We start from the raw sequence: 15,568 nt of genomic DNA on the forward strand, positions 1-15,568 counted from the left end.
CAAATTGAATGTCGAGTTAATGACATGGTAACTCCGGGTTACCGCAAGAGTGCAGCTTCCCTACAATGGATAGTTGTCCGGCTCTTATATTATAACAGAACAGAATCCAGTAATGTTGATACAAATGTTCTGATTCGTGCACATGCACATTTTATTTTAATCCTCTTGATAACAGTATAAATAGTAATAGTGTTTTGTTTTCATAACTCGAGTCCACTTCCAGTCAGATTCCAAGTTTCGGTCCAGGGTTCCAGTTTGAGTTGGGTGTTTACAGGCAGTTGTCCAGGGTGTGCATGGTCCAGGCACTGTTTGCCACAGAATTCTGAGGCACTTCCTTGTTGGATAGCAGACAGTTAGCTTCAGTCGATGCAGTTGTGCTGTAGCTGAAGTCGATACATGAATGATTTTGGTGACAAAGAATGCCACACTGGCCGGCTGTTACGGCTGATGTAGTGAAGGACGGGATGGACACCTTCCTGTTTGTTGTGGGCGTATAGTAGGAACCTAGCGAGAAGATGGAGGTGAGGGTTAGAAATTGTGCTCAGCGTATAAACACCTATCTGCATTTATTATAATTCTGATTTGAAATATTACCGTTTGTGTTGTACAAAGAGGGTAGAACAAGTGTTGTATGGTTACTTCGTCGTATATAATTATTGTCCTTGATTTATAAATGTCTGCTTGGACTGAATAATAATTATTGCACATGGTTCACATGGGTGCTTGAGTGTAGTCATGAAAGCCTAATGCGACCGAAACTAAGTTTGTAGATACGTCTGATAAAACGGCAATCTCATTAAAATCAGATCTTAGTTCTCGATGTCGCTAAACAAAGATCTGAGGACATCCCATTTTGGGTCACGTCAGAACGACCTTTCATCCAACCAATCAGAGCGTCGCTTTCCAGATCATGAAAATGACAGTTGGAATGTGTTTTCTAATCATGCAACCACGAAATATTTAACACGGGGTATTCCGAACGACAGTTACGGGTTTTATGATTATATCCGTACAATCTAGGCCATCTATAAGCCATTCCAGAATATTCTTCTTATCAGTTTTAATTTGTTTTAATCGAAAATACGTCAAAATATGTTTCGAAGCGTAGTCACCAGTTTGAAACTAGAGTCGTAAAGCCTGAAAAGCTGCCTTCTGATTGGTTAATGTCATTTCTTGTCGGTCATTTCATTGGTCGGTCAAAATTCGCGAAAGGTCGTTCTGACGTGACCCGTAATGGGATATCCTCAGATCTTTGTTTAGCGGTAGCGAAAACTAAGATCTGATTTTAATGAAATTGGATTAAACGGGTTTCCATTGGCATCATTAAATAATTTGACATTCATGATTACAAACTGAACTGGTGGACAAGAGCCCATGGTTAGCAACAAACGCGGTGGTTGAATGTGGCTCTTAGTGAAGTCGTGCTTTTGAAAATTGAAGCATGTGTGTAGATCAAGAATGTAGGATAGGATATTGAACAAGAGAAACGTAGATTTACTTTGAGTATAAAACTGAGATCACTTGAGAATCAAGAAAGAACCAGGTTGGAGCTGTTAGATCAGAATACTTTAGCATAGCAAAACAATGCCACTCTCAGAATGATGTGCTTAGCATTGTGAATTCTGGTCACGTAGTGTGTTGTAAATTTGTGCAAATTGTGAAAGCAACAGGGCTACACTCTCAATCTACAAGCAGCATACTCACGGTATCGCTTTATAGCCCCGACACCTTGAACATCAATTTGGCCGACATTCAAAAGAACATTTCCTGTAGATCGTCTTGTGACACGGACGAAGCGGATGGGAAATGTAGCATTGCAGGTGAAGGTGAACTTCTCTTTCCTGGCAACAGTGCTGGACACATTCCCGCACCACTCCACCTGGACATCAGAGCAGAGGCTGACATCTTTGTCCATAACTTCGACATAAGCATTTCTCATGTGTGCAGCTGCAATATTCAAATGACACAAATCCACTTAGTCAACTTTAGTCAACTTAAAACATTGAACATTATTATATATAGGAACGGAGTTCGTCCGTCCGTCCGTCCGTCCGTTTCTCTTTCAACTCCGTGCATACTGTGTGAAATGGTCAGAAACTACTAATCTTCCATAAATGAAACTTTGCAAGGTTATTTAAGGGGTACTTGTCACGACTGAGTTCGAAAATTGGTGCCGTAAATGATTTTGTAAGGCCCCTGTTCCATGTTATTTTACATGGTGCATACATTGTGTCTGCAATAGGGACATGTTTTCTCAATGATGACATAACGTAGATGACAACGAAGCCAACCATTTGGTATTCTTGGTGGTGTTGAAGTTGTGTGTTTTGTGGTATGTGTTGTGTGTGGTGTTGTGTTGTGTTGCGTTGCGTTGTATGACGGTGTGGTGTGTTTTAGTGGTGGTGTGTAATGTGTGTTCATTTAGTCTGTGTGGTAGTGTGGTTCGATGGTGTGTTGTGTATGATGTGTGATGGTGTAGTTATTGGTATGTGGTTTTGTGTTGTGTGTTGTATGAAGAAGTGGTGTGTTTTGTGGCGGTGTTTGATATGTGTGTAGATTTGTTCTGTGATGGTGTGATGTGATGAGTGAGTGAGTGATGGTGTGGCGTGTGTGATGTGTGATGTGTGATGGTGTAGTTAGTGATATGTAGTGGAGTGTGGTGTGAAAAAATGTTCGATGCAAATGTTGGATGACCAGATAGAATACGCTTTGAAGGAATATCGATTCCTCATGTTATGACGTGAATGGTGGTTTTGAAATATCCACCGAAAAAGTATTCTGTCCCTGACAAAAATCCCCGCCAACTCTCAAGAATATCAACTTGTCGGTTCCTTACTCCATCCATTGTCTGCTGCTGTGAGGGTGATGTTGCTGATACTGAAGTAGCCCCTCAGGTCAACCTCCCACCAGGATGGGTTGCCATAGTGTGTTAACGACCCTGTTCTCCAGTAGGCTGGATTGATGGCCCGGCTCGCAGGATATCCAGGATAAATATTCCTTTGTTTTGCAAGTTTGCCAAACGCAATGCTTTCACCTACAAGGAAAGGTAGAGACTAAAGCTATCAGCAAGAGAAATAAAATGATCGTTTTCAATTTCGAGAGACTGATCATGATGAGTACTTGATTTTATATAAAAGTGTCCTAACGAATACTCAGCAATAACGAACAATAATGTAAAACTCTTTTGTGTGGTACATCAAATAGATGTCACTGGTTATGTGAATGACGAACTCGAAATGTGACTTTGAGGACTTTGAGGACATTGAGGAACGTTTGGAGTTTATTACACCAGATATATACTCTTTAAAAAAAGATACATTTATACGAGGAACCGTACACGGTATTGAGCCAAAATGTTGTGGAGAGAACACTTGGTGATTGTAGTCATCTCAGTGATCGGTACATAGGTAATGTCCAAGGTGAAGGTTAGCTACCATCAATAGCGGCCTGGCGTCTCAAGCCCATGGAGGAGAAAAGTATGCGAATCACATCCTGGGGAATGGTAGCCCACTCGGCCTGCAACGCAAAAGCCAACTCCTGCAACGTCTGGGGCGCCTGGGGCAACCTGTCCAGCCCACATCATAACGCTACCTCTTACCAAACCTGTCCATTTTCCGTCCTGTAACCAGTTTCCGGCGTAACGTTCTCCCCGACCCGTTCTCAGACCCGTGCTCTTCCATCCCCTCGACGGAGAAGAAATCTTGATTCGTCGCTTAACCAGACATCTCTCTCTCTGTCCATCGCTATACCCTGTGTTGACGACACCAATGCAGTCGTTATTGACGAAGCTATCGACTCAAAATGACGCGTCGAACAGGACGTCTTACTCGTAGACCTGCTGCTCTTAAACGGTTTCTTACGGTCTGGTCAGAGATGTCAGCGCAGCCCGATTGTTTCGGATGCAGTTGAGGTTGCTGTGGTCGTCCTTCCATGTAGGTGGCGCAGTCGGATGTATCGATATTAGGCGGGGTTGTTATTCTTGGTCGTCCCGACCTTGGCCGATCACGTATTGACCGAAACTGTTGAAACCGATCCCATAGCCTTGTGATGGTGCTGGGCGCTACATTGAAAACCCAGGCTACAACTGATCGTGATTCCCCTGCCTGCACGTGGCCAATGACGTTGTTTCTTTGCACTTCTGTTAATCTTGGCATGTTGTTGAACTGTCACTATTCGTTTGACGCAGATGCCAGGCAATCAAAAAGCCTGCACTTCAATACGGTTTACAGTGCTGCTGCACGTGCAGTACGTGTAGCTCCATGACCCTTTTGTTAATGCCCTGGGTGCGTTTTTCCGAATCGTAAGTGTTTCATGACTAATGGTTTGCATGTCCTTCTTGTGATCATTTTGATCCAGGAAGCCAAGACATGATTTGCATTTACGCTCAATGGAATTTGATTCATCGTATAATCGAGACGATTTATCTGGCGTATATACATATTTGTGGGATGTCGTCATGCCATGAAAAATGCCTGGTCCTGTGGACAACACACAGGTCACAAATCAGGTGAACTTAAGCAACGTTGGTCGTGGTTATCGCTTTTGGCAGCTTGACTCCTGAGAGTTTCTTGGACTTCTCACTCCTGCCACTGAAGCACGTGCAGCACCTGCGATGTCTCTTTAGGCAAGTAACTTTGCTCGACATATGCCTCTGTTCACCCAGCAGGGAATGGGTACCCGATAGTATGATACGGTATCACAAACAACATGGGTTGTAAACACCCCAGGAAGCTGAGAATTAAAATCGAAAACATACTGGTCCATTGATCAGATGGTGTTAATGTAGAGCCTTAGCATTCACTTGGTGAATGGAATCTTGCCCATTGTAAATGGAACTATTATTATGAATACCATTTAAAACACGTTTGATGAATTCAATTAAGTGATTAACGGAAAGAAGCTGGATGTTTACACACACTCTCACAGTTGACACATGAAGCTGATCTGGATATTACATGTCAAAAGGATCGCCTCCGTGGTCTAGTGGTAGAGCGTCCGCCCGGGTTCGATCCCCGGCCGCGTCATACTAAAAGACGTTAAAAGAGATGGTATTTGTTGTTATCCTCAATGTGCTAGCACTATAAATCGGCATCCGTCCGGACTAGTGTAAGCAGCCACACACACATACACACAGATGTGCATGCACGTCACTATATTTGAGGCGACGTAAACCCAATTTCACCTCACCTCACATGTCAAAAGTCAAAGTCCAAGAACATCTGGGCACACTTGCACAGAACATTCTTAGTTACAATCGATCTTAGGCGGCTACAATCAACTTTACAATCACCATACAATTGTCCTATTCCACTTGCACAAACCGATCTTAGCGCGATTGTAAGACGGCTTGGAGTTAAGATCGCGATCTTAGCTAAGATTGAAATCTTCAACGGTGGTGGTACGAATATTTTAAACTCGACTCCTGTCTACAGTTGTCTGCAAACGCGCATAGTTTGCTGCGCATACAATAAGTGGAACCGGTAACGAAACGCAACACGTACCTCCCTCCATCGCACTTTGCACAGTTTAAAGAAAGATCCCAATTATTTGAAGGAAAGGATTACTAGAATGAAGGCATATATTCTTGTTGGCATTAATACTGTCGTGATTTAGGAATTGTTTTCTATTTTAACAAGAGAAATACCTATTCATGTTTTTATTCAAAGTATTTAAATACAAATAAATACATTATTTTGTAACACAATTATTATGAAAATTATGATAAATAATAAAACCATAACGTGCAAATGCATGATCGTCATAATCTATGGGGTAGCTGTCCGTACAATCCTAAACCTAAATAAATCCATCATGTTTTCGTTTCGTTGCTACAAGCAAAGGATGTTATGCCTACCATTTCAAAACTTTTAAAAAACGCACAAACGAGAAATAAGAACAATGAACAATGTTTCGAGAAAGCAATTGTTTATATATATTCACTGGGTATTAATTTATATATTTTTTTTAATGTGAATTTTATTTTTGCTATTTATGGGATATTTTGCAAAAAAATCACATGTTTCATCATTCTATTTGTTTGATGAATACTTGTATTTGTTTTCTTTTAAACTCTGATATTTAACCGCTCGTCCCCGTCCCATTTGATTTTAGGTTAAACATGCTCTTCAGCTTGTATTTATTTGTAGATTAATTTAATGATAAACTAAAGACAAAATAACTGACACGAATGTGACCCAAAAGAAATATAGGGGGAGCTCAGCGATTCAACAACATTGATACACTGGGTAAGGTAGATTGTACTCTACGGGCTTATACAAAGGGAAACCACTCCCATCTAGAGTATAAACTAAGATTAGCTGCCCTTGATTTATCGAAAAATTCACGGACGTTACAAATCGCTTGCGGGACAACTTAGGTTTTTATCCTTCCCTTGTTTAGCGAAAAGGTATGTTGTTTCACATTTCTTTCAGTATTGCGTCAGATGGGAATATTCCTTTTAGCTATCGACTCGATAGTTACGTGTTTAACTATGGTAATTAACGATATTTTTTACGTTAAATCTGTGGTGCGTTCTTCATGTTGTTAAAGTTAAAGTTAAAGTGTTGATTCGAATTATAAAGGTTAACAAAATAAATATGTTTGAACATAAAGCAGATTATTTATGTGAAATAGACCAAGCCTTGCACGCCATTTTGTTTTTACAGGGACTACAACGATCTTAGCTACTGAAGATTGGTCTGGACCAATTGTAAGTTTCGACTGTAGCTTACAATGATCTTAGCCTACAATCGCTTTGTGCAAGTGGATGAGATTGTAGCCTAAGCCTAAGATCGTGATCTTAAGGATTTACAATAATTGTAGCGCTAAGATCGCTTTGTGCAAGAGGACCGTCGGTGTCAAGTTTTGACACTTACACTGGTCAAAATATATTAGTTTTCAGGTGGTTCCAAACATGTTTTTATAGAGTTGCCTGGACATAGTGTCACTCGCAGCTGTGTCAGTGTCTGTCTATCACCCCATAAATGTTCGATGTGGTTCAAATATGGAAAGAGTGTGGGTTCGAATCCCGGACGGGACTAAAATGTCCTACAATGTGTACTTTACTAACAAAGTATGTATATATATAACATTTGTTACAATTTATCACTTTCTAACTGGCATGGTGTATTCATAGCTTTCGGCCATGGGAGCCGTGCCAATTTACACTTGTCAGAGGGGTACACAACGTAAGTAGCCTAGACCATCCGTTGTTGGACTTTCATGTTTCTTGACCCCTCGCGATCGGTGGCTTAGTGGGTACTTTGTGTGCTGGCGGTTAGGTGAGGTGCCTCACTCTGAGAATGTGGGTTCCATTCCCGGATGGGACTCAACCCCCAAAATACTAGAATTTATACTTTACTAAAACAGTTTTATTCCACATATGACATTTGTGACTGTGATCACTTTCTAAATACATTGTGTATCCATTATATGCAGAATTCCTGTATCGCTACGAAGAGAATTCTGACATATATTTTAATGATTTTATCGATTTTAAGTTTTCTTTTTGTCCATTGTCTCTTCAGGTGCATTCAACTCAGTCAAGTTGCAGTTATCAATTAGGAAATATGTTATTACTGATTGATAACAATAGGCAGGTATTACACAGTGTTTAATGGCAAAGCCCGGGCTTACGCTCTGTCGTTCACTAACACACATTTAAAAATCTCAACAACGCTTAGCTTATTCAATGTGGAGAGATGATAGATCACTGAGACGATCTTATGCATACTCTAAAACCACAGCAACTCGCTTGCTAGGCTGATGTCACACGGCATTGCTTCGCCAGTGTATCTTGCAAAAACATTTCACAAATTACGTCATTGGGTATTGTGTGTGTTTGTAACGTTTGTGGTGCTAAATACTACAGGTACGCCGTTGTATGGTATTGACTTCATACGCGTCAACTTTTAATGTATTTCAAAGTATTTTTCTGTTGAACTCGATTGGACTGTACAATGATTAAACAAGGCGAGGTGATGTCGCCTATGCTCTTTTCTCTGCTTGGAAGACCTTGAACTCAAACTCCAAGAAAATATAGATGCAGGATTGTTGATTAATTTTGTTAACCTATTTATGATATTATTTGCTGATGATATGGTTATCTTATCTGAAACACCAAATGGGCTCCAAATGTTAATAAATAGCTTACAAAATTATTGTAAAGAATGGGGATTACACATAAACGTCGATAAAACGAAGGTAATGGTATTTAGGAAAAGAGGGGATTTACAACAAAATGAAGAATGGTTTTTAAATGATGAACAGCTTGAAGTGGTAAAACAGTTTTACTACTTAGGAAACGTCTTTACAAGTACTGGGTCATTTTCTTTGTGTTACAAAACATTAGCTGGGAAAGGCTTAAAAGCTATGAATGTATTGTTATCAAATATTAGAAATTTTACACCCAAGGAACTACTCCAATAATTTGATTCTTTCGTTACATTTACAATGTGCTATGGTTGTGAGGTATGGGGTACAGTAAACGCACCTGGTATTGAACGGGTACATCTTTAACTCTGTAAGAAAGAATTAAATGTACATTCAAAGGCATGTAATATTGCAGAAGATGGAGAACTAGGTCTGTATCCTATTTACTTCAATAGATTTTGTAGAATTTTGAAGTACCGGTTTAAATCAAATAATACTTGTAATTGTATATTACAGGTGGCATGTGATATTTGTTTGCAGCATTGTGAAAAATTGGGCATGGTATGTAAACGATATGTTGTGTACAAATGGTTTTACATATGTGTAGTTACATCCTTGGTCCGTAAATCCTATGTTATTTGTCTCTTTGTTTAAACAAAGACTTATTGATAATTATATACAAAAATGGAATCGAGTCATAAGTTAAAAATAGAAGTTGGACGATATCACAACATTATCAAAGCTCTTAGATATTGTGATTATTGTCAAGCTAGAAGAGTTAACGTACTTGAAGATGAGAATCATTTTCGATTAATATGTCCCAAATATAAAGATATCAGAGTAAAATATATATATAGATACTATTGGGAAAGGCCACCTGAATCAAAACTAGTTAGCCTGCTACAAACAAGTTGTAAAACACAACTGTTATACATTTCTAAATATATTAAATCCTGCTCACAGTAAATATGAAACCGTGTCCAACATCCATTGTCAATATATAATTTGGTTGTATCTGTTAGACGGGGGGCTGAAGCTCAAGTCTTTTTCATGAATAAAAATATCTATCTATCTGTCTGTCTGATGTAGATATGTAATATTGTATTTATACGTTTGACCTAGTTTATGACGGGAAATCATGTTTTAAAAAGTTATAAACGTTAGAAATAAACTCGTACCCGTGTAATACCAATTTCACTCGTCAGACACCAAAGCTATTCACCCGTTTTACAACATTGGTATTACACGTATAGCCCATTCAGTATTATGTATATGTATCGGGTAATCAGTCACCTCAAGAAGCTGATAGTAAGTTTTAGTTGCATTTTGTTCAGATGCTGGATTTCTTTCGGACTAAATGTCTATAAGGAAATATATTATTCAATTCACTTACACATCATTAGCAGGAACAACAAACCCGTGATCAAAGCTAACATTCCTAATTAATTAACCTTAATTAAATCCTAGTAATGTGATACGAATGGCGATTTAATTATCAAAGAAAAATATTTTGTTTGTGTACACCCCCAAACAGAATAATACTCACCAAGTGTGTACTGCAGTCTCGAAAAACTAAGACAGAATGTCAGACTAGCGAGTACATGAAGCGACATCTTGTCTTCAGCATCCACAAAACCAGTGAGTACGATGCTGTGTTAAGCCCAGGTGATCCAGCATGGGAACGTGATATCTGCTGAGAGGCGATACAAAGCCGAAGTTTTCCTGACGCTCAGCATACATATTTCAAGACTATCAGGTGCATTTGTCCACGAAACAAGACAAGGAACAATAGAACACAAGCCTGGGAAGCCAATCCAAGAAACGGTGTGTTCGATATAAGAATGTATAATTCATGAAACACTACCGGGTGTATGTTTCAAATAACAAGTCTGCTTTGAACAGAATACAATAAAATTGCGAGTGACCATCAAACAGTCCTTTCTGTCTCCAACAGTAATTGGACACCTTCTGTTCTGTTGCAGTCGACCATTACATTAGGGATGGGATTTAGGATGGGAAGGCCAGGTCGGCGATCCTAACTGCGCTGTCCATTTAGTCGCCACTTACGAAAACACAGGTTGTTGGGAATCTATATTCTTATCCAGACACCCCATGTTTTTTATCTCGATTGAGATACAATTCATAAAACACTACCGGATGTATGTTTCAAATAACAAGTCTGCTTTGAACAGAATACAATAAAAAAATAGCAATTGGACAACTCCTGTTCTGTTTCAGTCGACCATTACATAAGGCGCACAAACGGTGAAAAGCATGGCAACACTGACATTTAGGATGGGAAGGCTAGGTCGCCACATATATTCTTATCCAGACACCCCATGTTTTTTATCTCGATTGAGATACATTTCGAAGTACTTAAAAAGCTTATTAAGCATCGGAACGACTATGACACATCTTGAAGGACACTGCATATTGATTTAGATTATGAGCTAATGTAATCGGTTGGTTTCTAATATACAGTGCATTTGTTTCAATGTTATTGTTTGATATTGTAACCATTTCATCTAGACACGATAGATTTTTATCGCTCATCTCTTAAGTAAAGTGAAACTTGGATAGAGTTTCTGAAAAATATCCACATAACACTGTAGATCGACTTCAATCCGATTCCACAGAACAAATCAATCATCAAAAAAATATTTTCCATTTGTCTGTTGAAATTCAATGCCGAATTGTTCATCAATTACCGAACCTTAAGTTATTTTATTTAAAAACATATTCACGAACAGCACCCGACTTTCATCAACCGAGCATTCTCCATGCAGAAACATCGCATCAATAACACACACTTTGATGATGATTGTCTTACTTTAAGTGCAGTTATCCTTTTATGTTACAGAACCGATGGCAATAAACTGAGTTTTTAATGACATACACATTTAAAAACGTCAACGCCGAAACAGATTCCATTGGGCGTAAGAGGGCAACAAGTATATGGATGGATCACTGGAAATCAGCGATGACATCAGGTGTTCGCTAAAAGGGTTAGTAAATCCTGTAGAACCCGCCACTCCTATAGATTCCTGGAACATGGCTTCCAGGAATTGTCACTTGTGGTCGGTTTCATGTCTGTTATTCAATCAAGATATGAACTATTTACCATACATTCTACAAGCACTTTTGAATTTCAGTCGTGTTCAGTTTGAACACTTAAATCATAATAATAATCGCATTGTGTACTTTCTCTGTACTTTATTCAATAATAATCAAGGGAAATAAAAGTCGCAGTCTGATATCATTTGAATGACTATGAAAACGATTTGTAGGTGAAGTCAACTATTCTATTTTAACAATTGTTTATGAGCATGTCGACATAATAGACGATATTTGTCTGGAAATATCTTAATACTTGTATACTATATATAAGTAACCCAAAATCGTAGTGGGATCATTCATTGAACACCATGCAACAGTATCAATTTGCGTTGCAGATGACAAGTGATTGGTTACAACACACATATTTTAGTTGTAAACGGCTACGTAATTTACATCCTCTAAATTACATGCCTTGTGGAGATATAATTGCGTTGTCTGCATGCGCGAGATACACAGGTATGAATCGTCGATTATCAACCAGCCGACAGGATAGAGTTCATGAACGCTGATGTTGGACAATTCAGTCTAACTATGTTGTATGCGAATTGAACGGTCTCCTACCTTCATGATAGGCGCTGGTCTGTAATCATAAGGGATAAGGTATCAACGGAAAGTGTACTTACGTATGGTTTCTACAAGGTTCAGTCATGGACCGCTTTAATTTTCGGTCTATTCATGAAGCACAGGATGTGTTGTAAACAAAAACACACCGTTAATCAAACGCGTCTTCCCCGATAATCTTTCTGTTGGAGTTGAAGACCTGGGAAGCTGGGTCTGAGAACTTTTATGACCGAGAACCCCTGAAAACTCAGTGAATGGTCCATTGACTAATAGACACCCGATAAACATCAAACAGGAACTACTGATAAAGCTGTAACGTGTTCAGAATGTGGCGAGAATTATTGATGGATATAAGAAATTATACCACTGTACACCAGTCTCGGCATAACATGATGGATTTAGAATTCGATCAACATATTTATTCAATCATGATGTATACAAAATGTACCTCCTTTTGCCATCGTGATTTCCAAAACGTCCTGTCCCAACTGAAATCGGACAGACGGGCGCAGAACGGAGTCCAAACGTATATAACCTATACGTTGTATATTTGTTCGTCTTGGAGTTCCTGTTCAAATGTTAAATCGAAACGCGGTACTATTAACACTAAAATTGAAATAAATGTTAGAGTTACCGAGGCCTAAGGTGCGAGCTGTCAACACGATTAATGTTTGTGGAGGATGATGAATTAATTATTCAAAAGAAACAAAATGCAGCCCGATTGATGTTTGTGAACAATAGGAGCAACTACTGGAACATTAGTAGCTGATAACACCATGACTGCACTAACACCAAAAGATCGATACCATGACCATTCAAACGATCTGGATATATGGCATTCGATCAATAATAATGCCTACCTCTTTAACATGATACTTTATCATCCAGAAAGGAATTCCAATTAATATAAACGTAGTGAGCACACGTGACAAAGATGACACCTGTTGCCTGACAGGACCTCAGTGAATTACAGATTCTAAGATGCTTCGCTAAAAGATCAAAGACGACGACTATACTTTATCCTGCGATAACGTACACTTTTATAGTTACGTCATAATGGTCTGACGTCTGTCGCTGTTCAAATTGCCTTCTCCGTGATCTAACGTATCCTTGGTAACATCGTCCTTTCATTACTGCCAAGCAAGATAGTGCATCCACATCAATTATCAGTGAAATAGTTTCTTTAGAAATAGTTATCTTTGAATATTATTACCTGGGGAGAAATATGGTAAAAATGATATCAATCATATCTCATACAGCGGGGTTTCCCCAAACATATTCAAACCACTTTGACCTTGCATGGTGCCACAGCAGCCACACAGTTGGTGCCCCAGGAATTATGTCTGTCGCTAGACACAGGGATGAGCACTCTGTGACATGTTTCATAACCACATGTTGTTCAGTCTAGGGCATTAAGCAACATACTGCAGACATACAAAACGACTGCTGTTGCCCTTCTCAATCCGTGACATGTTTCATAACCACATGTTGTTCAGTCTAGGGCATTAAGCAACATACTGCAGACATACAAAACGACTGCTGTTGCCCTTCTCAATCCGTGACATGTTTCATAACCGCATGTTGTTCAGCGTAGCACATTTAGCAACATACTGCAGACATACAAAACGACCGCTGTTGCCCTTCTCAGCCATGCTCGTCCCACGGCAATGCCAATCACACCCCAGGCCGCCGATTCACGTCAGTAATTACTGCAACCAACTCGACAAGCAAACTATTTCATGGCTTGCAGTTGCTGCAGTCTCTTAACAATAGTGGTGGCAAATTTTGCAACAAGAAAACTTCAACTCATAACCAGCTGCACAGAACACAGAACAATGTACTTAAGGAACGTTTCGATTCACGTGATTAACTTGAAGCACATTAATATAAAAAAAACTTATTTTACTCCAACGTATGCTTCGTGGGATTATGGATAATCACACATTGATCGGATAAAATACTGTGACCTATTTACATACTAAACTACCACTTTTATTGGTGTGCTATGTTTATAACGTACTTTGTCACTTACAGTAATAGACCCGTGAAGATCCGGGGTAGAATAGGTCTTCAGCAACCCATACTTGCCCTAAATGGCGACTATGAACGTCGTAAGAGGCGACTAACGGGATCGGGTGGTCAGGATTGCTGACTTGGTTGATGCATGTCATCGCATCCCAGTTGTCTGGTCCAGGCTCGATTATTTTCAGACCGCCGTGACATAGCTGGAATTTTGCTGAGTGCGGCATTAAACAAACAAACAGAAATTTAAAGTAAGAAAGCAGGAAATTAGGTGGAAGAGCTCGTCAGTTAGTCCTGTTCGAGAATTTTCTATTTACGTCAACGGTCATTACAGATTCGCTTGGTTGACACAACTTTCTGTACTGGCAAGCAGTACAGAACCATTAACAAAATCAACATTGACATTGAAAGTATGTCCCTTACCCTTGGCTCGTTTAAGAAAACTGTGGAATGCCTTGTTTTCATCATCATGATTCTTCACAAGAGGAACATCAGACAAATAAATATGTTCAAAGGTGCACACTACAATTCTATCATGATGAACCTTAATCAAACAAAGCCCTCCTATTGTAAGTTGAAAATTGAAGGGGTTGAGGGAAGAGCGAGAGTGGTCGGATCTATTGTCTGACATGATTCTACCCTGAATTTCTTTTGATTATTATTTACAGGTTAAATATATATAAATGAAGCAAGAGGGTTTGGGTGATTCTGGCACAGTTAGGCTGGTTAAAATCATTATCAGCTCAGGGCTCTTGCTCTCTCTACACGCAGCCCAGACAGCGAATTGGACTTCTAGGAACCGCGGCCTTATCGTCTATGAAGACTCCACAACACTGCAGCCTTTTGGATTGCCCAAGTTGTCAGAAGGGCTGATATCTTGGCAGCAAACACGGATACTCTCCCAAAGTCAGTCAACAGACTGGGAAGTACAAAACCTTAGGCACCGAGGAAAGTGGGACAACTTCGTACTTGGGACGGAAGCATGACATTTTGAAAGAGACGACTTGAACTTTCTAGCAGTCTGCTTTCCCTTCATGTCGAGCAATATTTCACTGGTGTTCCATTTTTTTTAGATTCAATCGAGCATGCTCTTTCTACCAAGACTTCAAAGAGCGTCATACGACTCTCGCTCTCGAAGTTGTATGATCAAGGTCACAACTTTCAAGGCCACAATAAAGCTTTCAAAAGGTTAACACGTGGAGGACATTTCCAAATTTGACAATTACGGTGTGAACATATGGAAGGTCAACGTATGGTCAATTGTCAGTTATCAGTAAGTTCAGAGTCGCCACACTCTATGTCACTGAAAAGTTTGTGATCTACATCGCATTTACCGGAATCAATATTGAGATTCGTAATACCTGATAAAGTGGGTACAATAACGAAAATAATATATCTTAGCTATAAAATGCCCATTTTATAACTAAAATACTTGAAATATAAATAAATACTGAATAATGAATAAATATATAGTGAATTAAAACTAAATGATATACATAAAATACAAAAATAAAATAAAAAGTAAAATACGCATACGCTCCTACTGTGAACGTCATTTTGCAACTCACCAAGACACCAGCCCTGAATTACAAGTTCACAAGATGGCTGAGGGACACAGCTATTCACATTGAATTGAGACACCTTACCTGACTGTGTCTTACTCATAAAATGACAGAAAAAAAGAAAAACAGGTAACTGGGTACTGTTGTGAAACGAG

The 15,568-nt window shown here is 39.3% G+C and overlaps 1 pseudogene; it reads right to left on the reverse strand.

The window, feature by feature from the left end:
• Positions 1-268: 268 nt before the first annotated feature.
• Positions 269-9,891, reverse strand: LOC139448580 (uncharacterized; annotated as a pseudogene).
• Between the last annotated feature and the right edge of the window lie 5,677 nt (positions 9,892-15,568).

The sequence above is a fragment of the Haliotis cracherodii genome, unplaced genomic scaffold (genome assembly GCF_022045235.1).
Source record: "Haliotis cracherodii isolate W230 unplaced genomic scaffold, xgHalCrac1.p SCAF_7, whole genome shotgun sequence".
Lineage (NCBI taxonomy): Eukaryota > Metazoa > Mollusca > Gastropoda > Lepetellida > Haliotidae > Haliotis > Haliotis cracherodii.